This window comes from Ascaphus truei, chromosome 9 (genome assembly GCF_040206685.1).
Source record: "Ascaphus truei isolate aAscTru1 chromosome 9, aAscTru1.hap1, whole genome shotgun sequence".
Lineage (NCBI taxonomy): Eukaryota > Metazoa > Chordata > Amphibia > Anura > Ascaphidae > Ascaphus > Ascaphus truei.
Genome location: NC_134491.1, coordinates 16,575,700 through 16,588,124, shown reverse-complemented (window position 1 = coordinate 16,588,124; position 12,425 = coordinate 16,575,700).

Here is a 12,425-nt window from a genome sequence, read left to right as displayed (position 1 = left end):
CAACCCCGCCTTTCCCCATTATCACCCAGCATACAGCACTTCCACTGCAGCAAGGGATTCTGGGAAATGACATGCAAATGAGCACACAGTGTCACTTTTTGCCTCAAAAACCATTTTTAACATGGTTCCCTATAGGCTTAAGCTTGCTGCATGGTCACAGCTTTGAGCACAGCCAGGGTTAAGGTGCATACCTAAAAAAAAACCACCCACAGACAGCTGTTTCGACCTTAATGGGTCTCATCAGTGTGGGGTTGATTTTAACTGGGTATGCAAAGAGGCTATGGGATAGGCTATACCATAATACTGAGTTAAGTTATGGTGAGTAAAAAAAAGTGACAAAAACCCTCCACAAGAAAGCAAATATGCAAATACAACTGGGCAGGGTGCTGCGTGAGTATGGGATGGGGGAGATGTTCTGTTCTTATGTTAACCTGATGTACCTTGACATTTGCAGTGTGGCGATCGTGAACGGATGGAAGACTAACCCCTTCCCTGTCCTCTCAGGGGTTAGGCAGGGCTGCCCTCTTTCACCTCTCCTTTTTGTCTGTTGTATAGAGCTCTTCGCCCAGTGCATCAGACGAGACGCAGAGATCAGAGGGATCGTCTTGCCAGGACCCCAGAGACGCGAAGTGAAGTGCTTGCTCTACATGGATGACGTCACCATCTTCTGCGCAGATAGCCGGTCGGTGAAGACGCTGGTCCAGACGTGCGAGGATTTCGGGAAAGCTTCAGGAGCAAAAGTCAACTGCGGGAAGTCAGAGACCAAGCTATTTGGGCTTTGGAACCTGACTGCCGACCCCCTCCCCTTCACAATCAGAGCAGGCCTCATTCAAATCCTTGGAGTCTGGTTTGGTGTGGGGAGCGAGGCCGCTGCCCTGAAGAGCTGGAACGAGAGGCTGAACAGGGTGAAGCAGAAGATCGGATTGTGGCGCCTCAGACCCCTCACCATTGAGGGGAAAAAGCTGGTACTGCTGAACGAGATCCTCCCTGTCCTGCAGTACGTGGCCCAGGCATACCCGCCGTCGACCAGAACCTGCCAGGAGATCTCCATGGCAGTGTTCCGATTTGTCTGGGGAGCCAAGTTTGAGAGGGGAAAGCGCGAGGTGATGTACAAAGAGCCGCACAAGGGGGGTAGAGGAATCCCCGACATCCCCACTATGCTGCGCGCCTTCTTTGTAAGCAACTGCGTGCGGATCACCCTGAGAGACTGCAACAAAGACTCCTCTGGCTACTCCATGTCCCGCCTCCTACTCCTGCCGCTCTGGAGAGCACTGGGGTGGGACAAGTGGGACAGCTCCATCCCTTACAGCTGGCGCACGCCCTGGTTCTACAAGGACGTGAAGAAGTTTGTGAGGCAGAACAATCTGGAGGGAGTAAAACCAGACCTGTGGAAGCCCAAGGTCATCTACAAAATGATCAGGGCTAAAGACATCATGGAATCGGTCCCAGGTCTCCACCCCAACACCTTTGGAACGGTGTGGAGGAATGTGGCATCGAAAAGACTAATGAACAAACACAAAGACATTGCTTGGCAGGCCATACACGGGGGACTCCTGTGAATGCGGACAAGTACCAGAGTAAACTCAGCCTCTTGAGGCACTGCCCCAGGTGCAACCCAGTGGAGGAAAGCATCATACACCTCTTCTGGAACTGCCCCTTTGCGCAGGCCTTGCTGCGCGCGCTGGACACTGACTTAAAGGACTGTATACCGAGGAAGTGCGTCACGTACTACTCGGTGTTCCACGGACTTTTCACAGGAACACACACAGAGGACGCAATCGAAGCCGGTTGGCGTCTAATGTGCTGTTTCAAGGTCGTTTTACTATTCGCCAGGGAACGTTTGATCAAGAGGAAGAAGAGGATGTCGGTACAGGACTGTCGCAGGCTGCTCCACAGCCTGCTCAAGGACTATTCCATCTTTGACGGCCCTGAGGAGGAGGACTAAACACCCCCCTCCCCACCCCACCCCCCTTACTCCCCCGCCCCAAAAGTTTTTCTGTGCAATAAAGTTAGAGATAATGTGTGTATGATATGTCATGTCTGTGGTGCGGTGCATACGTATAAATGCACTGCACCGCCGTGTTCGTCACAGTTTTTTTACTCTTGGGGAAACCATTAATAAAAATGTATGTGAGTTGTGTGGGATATGCACTGCGCCTTTGTTAACGTCGCGGTTTTTTTTTCCGTTTGGAAAATGATTTATGTACTGTTATAATCTTGTTGTAAAGATTCGCTGCATAATAAAAGAATTTTCAAAACAAAAAACAGCTGTCTGTGGGTGGTTTTCTGGGTATGCACCTTAACCCTGGCTGTGCTCAAAGCTGTGATCATGCAGCAAGCTTAAGCCTATAGGGAACCATGTTAAAAATGGTTTTTGAGGCAAAAAGTGACACTGTGTGCTCGATTGTGTGTCATTTCCCAGAATCCCTTGCTGCAGTGGAAGTGCTGTATGCTGGGTGATGATGGGGAAAGGCGATGTTGCAGACCTGCCTAAGACATGCAGATGAGCATACAGTTGTATTTGCATATATATATACATACATTAAGTAGTTATGAAGTTTAAAAAGGAAGTTGAAAAAGAAGTGGAAATGTGGACACCACCTACTGCTTCTGATTCCTGCATTTGATCTACGCTGGGAAGGAGGATATCATCCCAGACTGCACATCTCAGCACTTAACTATTGCTGTGATGCCGCCTTTATTTTTTATATTTGCTATAACCTCACTTATTTTCAAATTCTGCACTTCCTTCCACCAGTGTCCTTATGTCTCTAACTCTATTCATATATCTCCATCTCTACTTTCTTCCCCACTTCTCAGTTCACATGAACTCCTTTCTTACCTGCGTCCTCTGACACCACACAGCTATACACCCTGCACTAAAACACACCCCTACAAATCCTCCTCACACATCCTCTTTCTTTCCCTGCTTCTCCTCCTTGCTTCTGGGGATATCTCTCCCAACTGGTCCCTGTCTTATTTCTACTTGCTCTCGTCCTCGCCTTCCACATGCAACTTCTACTCCTTCTGGTGTAAACCCCTCCAACCTCATACCCATCCCCTGCCACCCTCCCTCCTCTCTCCCTCCCTCCTGTGCCCTTTGGAAAGCTCGCTCCCTCTCTAACAAGTTCCTTTCTGTGCATGACTTCTTTCTCTCTCACTCCCTGCTTCTCTTTGCTATAACTGAGACCTGGCTCACTCAGTCTGACTCTGCTCTGGAAGCTGCCCTCTCTTATGGTGGCCTTTCCTTCTCCCACACTCCGCGCCCTGATGGCAGGGGTGAAAGCATGGGGCTCCTGCTCTCCTCTCTCTGCCGTTACCGAACCCTTCCTATTCCCCCCCTCTTGATTTTCCCTCCTTTGAGGTTCACACAGTCCAGATCTTCTCGCCTCTCCCATTCCATGTGGCGGTCATCTATCGCCCACCTACCTCTACTCATCCCCCCTCTGCCTTTCTCTCTCACTTTGAATCCTGGCTCTCTTTCTTTCTCTCCTCAGACTCCCCTGTTCTTCTCCTTGGGGACTTCAACTTCATTGATGACCTCTCTCTTCCTTGGGCCTCCCAGTTTCTCTCTCTAACCTCTTCTTTTGGCCTGCAACAGTGGACTGAAGCTAGCACCCACAAAGATGGCCGCTACCTAGACCTGGTTTTCACTAAAAACTTTTCTCTCACGATTTCTCCATTTCTCCTTTTCCTCTCTCTGACCATCACCTGATCTCATTTTCTCTATCACGCTTCTTTCCCTCTCCATCTCCATCTCGCCCTCGTTTTTGCAGAAACCTGCGCTCAATTAACCTACCAGCTTTTGATTCCAATTTACGCTCCTCCCTCTCCTCTCTCAGGTCTACTTCAGACCCTGACAACCTAGTCAGGAACTTCAACTCTGCCTTATCCTCCTCTCTTGACCTACATGCCCCGCTTTCTCTCTGCCGTCGTCGCCCTTCTAACCCCGGACCCTGGCTAAATTCCAACACACGCATGCTGCGTTCCTCCACTCGCTCCTCTGAACGCCTCTGGAGGAAATCCATTTGACACCGTGGACCACCCTCTTCTCCTCCACATTCTCCATACTCTTGGTATTCGGAACAAAGCTCTATCCTGGATCTCCTCTTACCTCTCTCATCGTACTTCAGTGTCTCTTTTGCTAATACCTCCTCCTCCTCTATCGATCTCTCTGTGGGGGTACCCCAGGGCTCTGTCCTGCGACCCCTTCTCTTCTCTCTTTACACACTCTCTCTAGGTGACCTAATCACATCTTTTGGGTTTAAATATCACCTCTATGCTGACGACACACAAATTACCTTCCAACCCCTGACCTTACACCTGCTATGCAGACCAAAGTTTCTGAATGTCTCTTTGGAATATCATCCTGGATGGCCATCCGCCGACTGAAACTTAACATGGCAAAACAGAGCTCCTTATACTTCCTCCCAAACCTGGCCCTACTACCTCCTTCCACATTACTGTTGGAAATACGATCATTCACCCAGTAGCCCAAGCACGCTGCCTAGGGGTCACACTCGATTCCTCTCTCACATTCTCCTCTCACATTCAAAACATTTCTAAAACCTGTCGCTTTCCCCCCCGCAATATCACAAAGATACGCCCTTTCCTCTGTTACTACTTTGCTAAGACTCTGACTCAGGCCCTCATTCTCTCCCATCTCGACTACTGCAACCTCCTGCTGTCCGGCCTCCCTACCTCTCACCTGTCTCCCCTACAATCTATACTAAAAGCTGCTGCCAGAATCACTCTACTCTTTCCTGAATCTGTCTCCGCATCTCCCCTCCTGAAATCCCTCTCCTGGCTTCCGATCAAATCCCGCATCTCACACTCAATTCTCCTCCTCACTTTTAAAGCTTTACACTCCTCTGCCCCTCCTTACATCTCAGCCCTAATTTCTCGCTATGCACATCACGACTCTTGCGTTCTTCTCAAGGATGTCTTCTTTCTACCCCCTTTGTATCTAAAGCCCTCTCCCGCCTTAAACCTTTCTCACTGACTGCCCCGCACCTCTGGAATGCCCTTCCCCTCAGTACCCGACTAGCACCCTCTCTATCCACCTTTAAGACCCACCTTAAGACACACTTGCTTAAAGAAGCATACTGTATGAATAGCACTGTAGATATTCTGAACGCATGATACATATAGCTTACCAGAACTCCCTCCTACTGTCTCTGTACGTTCTCCCTACCTACCAATTAGACTGTAAGCTCCTCTGGGCAGGGACACCTCTTCCTTAATGTTACTTTTATGTCTAAAGCACTTATTCCCATGACCAGTTATTTATATTATCTGTTATTTATATGATTGCCACATGTATTACTACTGTGAAGCGCTATGTATATTTATGGCGCTATATAAATAAAGACATACAATACAATACATAAATACATACATACATATATACATATATAGAGGGCTCGACAAGTCCGTTCACCCATGGCGAGTTGAAATTACCAGCTGATGAGTTTGGAAGCAGAGGAGGTGGACGGCAGGCGGTGGCAGAAGAGAAGGACTGAGGTGGACCACGGGAGCGGAGCAGGAGCGGCCGGGGAGGAGCACGCCACAGAGGTCCTTTACTGACTTCCGGTGTCTGCCACTGGGGCGCGCTCTTCCCCTGCCATTCTCCTGTGCTGCTCCTGCTGTGCTCACATGGTCCTCAGTCCTCTTCTCCTGCCATGCGCTATCATCCTCCTCTGCTCCGCTCCCGTGGTCCTCAGTTCTCTTCCATTGCTGCCCCCATCCACCTGCTGTGCTGCCCAGCTCCGCTCCCGTGGTGCTCCTCAGTCCTCTTCTGCCGCCGCCGCCGCTCGCCATCCTCCAAGAGAAGGAAAGGGATGAGAGAAGAAGAGGTGGCGAGGGGTGAGAGAGCAAGAGAAGGAGAGGGGTGAGAGGAAGAGGAGGAGAGGGGTGAGGGGAAGAGGAGGAGAGGGGTGAGAGAGGAAGAGGAGGAGGGGGTGAAAGAGGAAGCGGAGAAGGAGGGGGTGAGAGAGACAGCGCACACCATTAAAAAAACACTTTTTTGGGGGTGGCGAGTCCCTTTCTTGTCTGGCGAGTATCTTTTTGTATAATTTGCTGAACACTGTTTATATATACATACATACATACATATATACATACATACATACATATATACATACATACATGCATACATACATATATACATACATATATACATACATATATACATACATACATGCATACATACATACATACATACATACATACATACATATATATATACATACATACATACATACATACATACATACATACATATATACATACATATATACATACATATATACATACATACATACATACATACATATATACATATATACATACATGCATGCATACATGATTCGTAAGAATCCGCCAACGGATTGCTGAATCCGTTGATTGGATTCTACAAACCTGTCCATGGATTGCGTAATCCGCGGAGTGTATTAGTAATAATAATTAAAAAATCCGCAAAACACGAATCGCCCTTTTTGAGATCGATCTGCTGAAATTCACGGGCCCAAAGGAACCGGCAGATCCGCTGTGGATCCAAATTCACCCCAAAAAACGTGAAAGTGCTCACACGTGTTTTTTTATTTGCTGTACGATGGAGAGATTTTGTGTCTTTTTCCCCCTCACCATAACTTACTTTGTGTACCTGGTATAAAAGTAGAAAATGACTGTTCTGCTTTGTCATGCGTGTGGTCTCTACAACATGTCAAGCACTGCTTAGCGTTTCCTTTTTATGAATAGGTAGAATTATGTTGCCACCCACAGCATGCCACCTATCTTCTACCTTATAACTGCAGGCGCCCGGATCCTCAATGTCATTTGCTTTTGTCTAAACCTCTGGGATCCTGAGGTTTTACCCAAGAATGTAAACAATATTTGAAATTGCTTTTATGTTTGCGGTAAAGGGCCAGGAATAGCGTCCCTGTGCTGGGAAATAGATGAACGCTTAAGTGACTGGCAAACCCTCTCTCCCACTAACTTCCATACACTGAAAGAACTCATTCATTTCACCAGTGGGGGCTTAAAAAGTAGCGGTTCTGTGCCCAATTTCAAAGGAAAATCAAAATATTTTTTTTGTTTTTTAAATTGGGCAGTGTTCTCTGGCCCTTTATTTTAAAAGGATGTATAAAACATATGTGGGGGGGAAAAAACTATTGGAGGGACAGTCTTTAAAATAATGACTATTAAAAAAAGGAAATGTGTGAATAAAAAGCAGTGGTGCTGTGGAATTGTAAATAAAATTAAAATACCATGTGTGAGCACATTCACATGTACCAGACAGGTCTGCAACCCTGCCTTTCCCCGTTATTTCCTAGGATACTGTGCTTCCACTGCAGCCAGGGATTCTGGGTAATGACATGCAAATGAGAACAGTGTGCCACCTTTTACTTTATGTCCCTTTTAACACGGACATCCATAACTGGCCATGTTCCATCCACTGGAGCTATTACTCAGAACAGTACCGTGCTTTTAAAGGTGCACTCCTTGGGGCTATTCTTTTTAATAGGCAGCTGGGTGGGGGTCTCCAGAGCTGAATTTCAGCTCCAGGGGCCCCCTTACTTTCCGGGATACTTACCTCGGAAGGCGGTGCCAGTATCTCAGATCTGTTTAAATGTCCCACACCACGTGGACCAATAGGAAGCTGCCAGGGATGACATCACGGTTTCTTATTGACGCGTGGGACATTTGAAGCTGCCATTTCGATAGCCCCACATAGCTCAGTATCTCGGGAAGCAGGGGGTTCCCAGAGCTGAAATGAACGCGGTTCAGCTCCAGAGACTCCCTACTTCATACCTATAAACCCAGTCTCCCCATTGTGAATTCTTGTCTGTTTGTACAATACTAAGTCCGCAAAACAGCTTTATTGAAATACATCAGAACTATGTATAGTTTATAAAAGAATGATTGCACATGTATTTTCACTTACGAATCGTAAAGATTTCTCATAAATGTAGGGTCATTTCATGTATGTTTAATTGTTTGTTAAGCCAATAATGCAGTGTTATTCACTAACATTTTATCACCGTCTAATATTCCAGCTGAATGATTTAGTAAAGGGCTGTATCAATATATCACAGTTCCCAAAAAAGGAGGAGGCCGTGCTTGTCCGTTGTCTTCAGGGTCTGTCTTAGAGTGATTGTCTTCTCCCGCAGGTCCTTCACTCTCCGGTGATCAGCCGGGCCAACAGTCAATCGTAATGTACAAAAAAGTTGGAACGCAGAGAAGAAGAAAATTTGGTGTTAAAGAATCGTCACTTTATTGGTTAGTACACTGTATATTAAAAACTTACATCGTCTAGTTTGTCTTGTTTGTCCTATATGTTTGCTTCTTGTTCCATATTGAGGCAGTTCAAATAGTCTAATGTATGATATAAAAACTTTATTGGGATGCTTTAATACAATGGGCTGTGATACAATGTAAGAATCTGTGAACCCAATAAAGAAAAATTTGAAGTTGAAAAAAAAAACAAAAAAAACTTACAATTAAGTATAACTGCGTGCACGATGGGGCTCCCACGTTCATCTGTAGTTAGCGCCGTCACTACCCCTGCCCAGACCGTTCTCTCCTACTGCGGATCCCCGCAGAGTTCCTGAATCGGAACCGGAAGTCAACCCACTTGAGAATGGTGGGCGGGCTCTCACGTGAGATAGCAATAGCTGGCGGGGGTGACGTTGGGAAACAGGAACGGGTACCCCTATCGTGCAGGTATTACACTCCTAGATTGACGTGTATACCAAACTACTGAGCAACCCCTCAACGCTTTTCGTGCATACTAGCGCCTCCTGATGAAGCGACTTTTTTGTACATTTCTGTATCAATATATACAACATAGAATAAACGGTGAGCCTTGCATATTCATGCATTTAAACACAGAACTGAGTATACAGCTAGCACTATATACAGGATGCTAATTATGGGCCTATTTTAAACCTGCGGAAAGAATGAGAAAGTCATTTTTTAAACCAGATTTGGGGGAAATGACACTGGCAGTTTTTGAGTACCAACGAAATTAAACGAGAGGTTTGCCATTTTGTGCATATTGCTTGACCTGAGGAAGAGAGAGAACTCTCAAAAGCTTGTCTTCCAACATCAATTGTTAGTCCAAATAAAAAAAGGTAGCACCTAATACTGAAGTACTCATTTATTTTGCACTGTCACAACTGGACTTGGTGCTGGGTCTAATAATTTGGGGACCGATTTTCTATCTCCCAGATGGGTAGGGTTGCCAGGCGGCTTCTCTATAAATACTGGACACAGTGGTGAAAATTGCGACACACTCGAGACACACAAACACCTCTCTTTCCACTCCATGCTGTTTCCTCCTCTCATTGGCCCCACCCTCAGGTTCCTGACATCTCCTCCAGATTGGCGGCATTATCCAGCAGCGGGGAGGGGGACCCCAGAGCCAGTAATAGCGGGGTTCAGCTTCAAGGGACTTTGTTATTCTGATTCTCTAATTCTTCTAATCTCTGATTCGTTGATCTAAGGACCAGGGCCGGCTTGGTATCACGTGAGGCTCTGTGCTTTGCAGCTTTCGCTGGGCCTCTTACCTGGTCCGGCGAGGCACCTCATACTCAGACGTCTCGTGCAATGACATCGCTGCGTCGCGTGACATCACATCGCCACGTTGTCATGGCAACGCGATGCCATTTGATGTCGCAACGCCATGATGTATGTAAGTGTAGCAGGGTTCCACCTGAGCCCCCTTACGTCCGCTTAGTGGCGTGTCGGGGAGCTGCGGGGGCAAGCGCGCCGCTGGGGGCTCCCGGCGGCATCTGCGGCAGGGCGTCGCCATCTTGTATGCAGTAGCGCATGCGCAATGAAGTTATGCATGAGCAGTATAGCTCCAAAAGCCCGGTGGCCATGTTGGGGTTGGCGTGAGAGTTTGCGCATGCGCAGGAGTTTGCACATGCGCAGGTGTAAGCGCGCGAACCAGCAGCCAATGACAAAGGGCTGTTTACAGAGACTACAGCCCCCACAATGCCTAGGGGCAATCACATTTTGCGCGAGAACCAATAGGGCTGTAGTATTTTTCTGCTCACAGGATAAAGTTAGGAGACAGGGACCACGCTAGCAGTCGGAGCTGGGACAGAGTAAGGGTAGGGTGTACATGTGCAGGGAGCCAGTAGCCCCTGCACTAGGCCAGAGACCCCCCTTAGGCACCAGCTAGGCCCCGACTACCCTCAGCTGTCGTTGCTGCCTGTAGAACCAGCATAAGTGAGGGTCACAGCCAGGAAGCGTTTACATCCTGGTCACTGGTGGTCAGACTAGTATAACCCACTGCAGTATCCGAAGTCAGAGACATTCTTAAGGTGGATCACTCCACACGGGAGCCATCCACTGTAGAGGCGGAGGCGGCGTGGATCACCCTTCTGGATCGGCGCATCCCAAGTACAGCATCTGCACGCCTGGGTGTGGACACGCTCGGCAGGTACCTCATCACTAGGGTGACCATTTGTCCCGATTTTGCCGGGACAGTCCCGGTTTTTGCTGGGCTGTCCCGGTTGCCCATCTGTCCCGGGAATGTCCCGGTTTTTCTCCCTGGTGCGCGGGGGAGTCGGCAACGATGCGCGGGGGGGTGTGTGGCGATGCGCTGGGGGAGCGAGCGGCGGCGCCGCCAAGGAGGATGCGGCAGCCGGGTAATATGTTATCCATGTTAGAATGCCGGGGGGTGGGCTTTAGAGAGTAGAAGCAGGGGATTGGTTGGAGGTCAGAGTATGTCGGGGCGTTGCTTAGTTCCAGGGCCGGATGGAGTGAGCTGCTTCTCAGTGAGGTGTGTGTGTGTGTCTCTCCTGTCTGTGTGTGTGTCCTGTCTGTGTGTGTGTGTCCTGTCTGTGTGTGTGTGTGTGTCCTGTCTGTGTGTGTGTCCTGTCTGTGTCATAGGAGGAGAGGTATGAGGAGGGAGAGATATGAGGAGCTGAGGGGAAGGTATGAGGAGGGGGAGATATGAGGATCTGAGGGGAAGGTATGAGGAGAGGGAGATATGAGGATCTGAGGGGAAGGTATGTGGAGCTGAGGAGAAGGTATGGGGAGGGGGAGATATGAGGAGCTGAGGGGAAGATATGGGGAGGGGGAGATATGAGGAGCCGAGGGGAAGGCATGGGAGGGGGAGATATGAGGAGCTGAGGGGAAGGTATGGGGAGGGGGAGATATGAGGAGCTGAGGGGAAGGTATGGGGAGGGGGAGATATGAGGAGCTGAGGGGAAGGTATGGGGAGGGGGAGATATGAGGAGCTGAGGGGATGGCATGGGGAGGGGGAGATATGAGGAGCTGAGGGGAAGGCATGGGAGGGGGAGATATGAGGAGCTGAGGGGAAGGCATGAGGAGGGGGAGATATGAGGAGCCGAGGGGAAGGTATGGGGACGGGGAGATATGAGGAGTTGAGGGGAAGGTATGGGGAGGGGGAGATATGAGGAGCTGAGGGGAAGGTATGGGGAGGGGGAGATATGAGGAGCTGAGGGGGAGATATGAGGAGCTGAGGGGAAGGCATGAGGATGGGAAGGTATGGGGAGGGGAGATATGAGGAGCTGAGGGGAAGGTATGGGGAGGGGGAGATATGAGGAGCTGAGGGGAAGGCATGGGGAGGGGGAGATATGAGGAGCTGAGGGGAAGGCATGGTAGGGGGAGATATGAGGAGCTGAGGGGAAGGCATGAGGAGGGGGAGATATGAGGAGCCGAGGGGAAGGTATGGAGAGGGGGAGATATGAGGAGCTGAGGGTAAGGTATGGAGAGAGGGAGATATGAGAAGCTGAGGGGAAGGCATGGGGAGGGGGATATATGAGGAGCTGAGGGGAAGGCATGGGAGGGGGAGATATGAGGAGCTGAGGGGAAGGCATGAGGAGGGGGAGTTATGAGGAGCCGAGGGGAAGGTATGGGGAGGGGGAGATATGAGGAGCTGAGGGGAAGGTATGGGGAGCAGAAGATATGAGGAGCTGAGGGGATGGTATGGGGAGGGGGAAATATGAGGAGCTGAGGGGGAGAAATGAGGAGCTGAGGGGAAGGTATGGGGAGGGGGAGATATGAAGAGCTGAGGGGAAGGTATGTGGATCTGAGGAGAAGGTATGGGGAGGGGGAGATATGATGAGCTGAGGGGAAGTCATGGGGAGGGGGAGATATGAGGAGCTGAGGGGAAGGCATGAGGAGGGGGAGATATGAGGAGCCGAGGGGAAGGTATGGGGAGGGGGAGATATGAGGAGCTGAGGGTAAGGTATGGAGAGGGGGAGATATGAGAAGCTGAGGGGAAGGCATGGGGAGGGGATATATGAGGAGCTGAGGGGAAGGCATGGGAGGGGGAGATATGAGGAGCTGAGGGGAAGGCATGAGGAGCCGAGGGGAAGGTATGGGGAGGGGGAGATATGAAGAGCTGAGGGGAAGGTATGGGGAGCAGAAGATATGAGGAGCTGAGG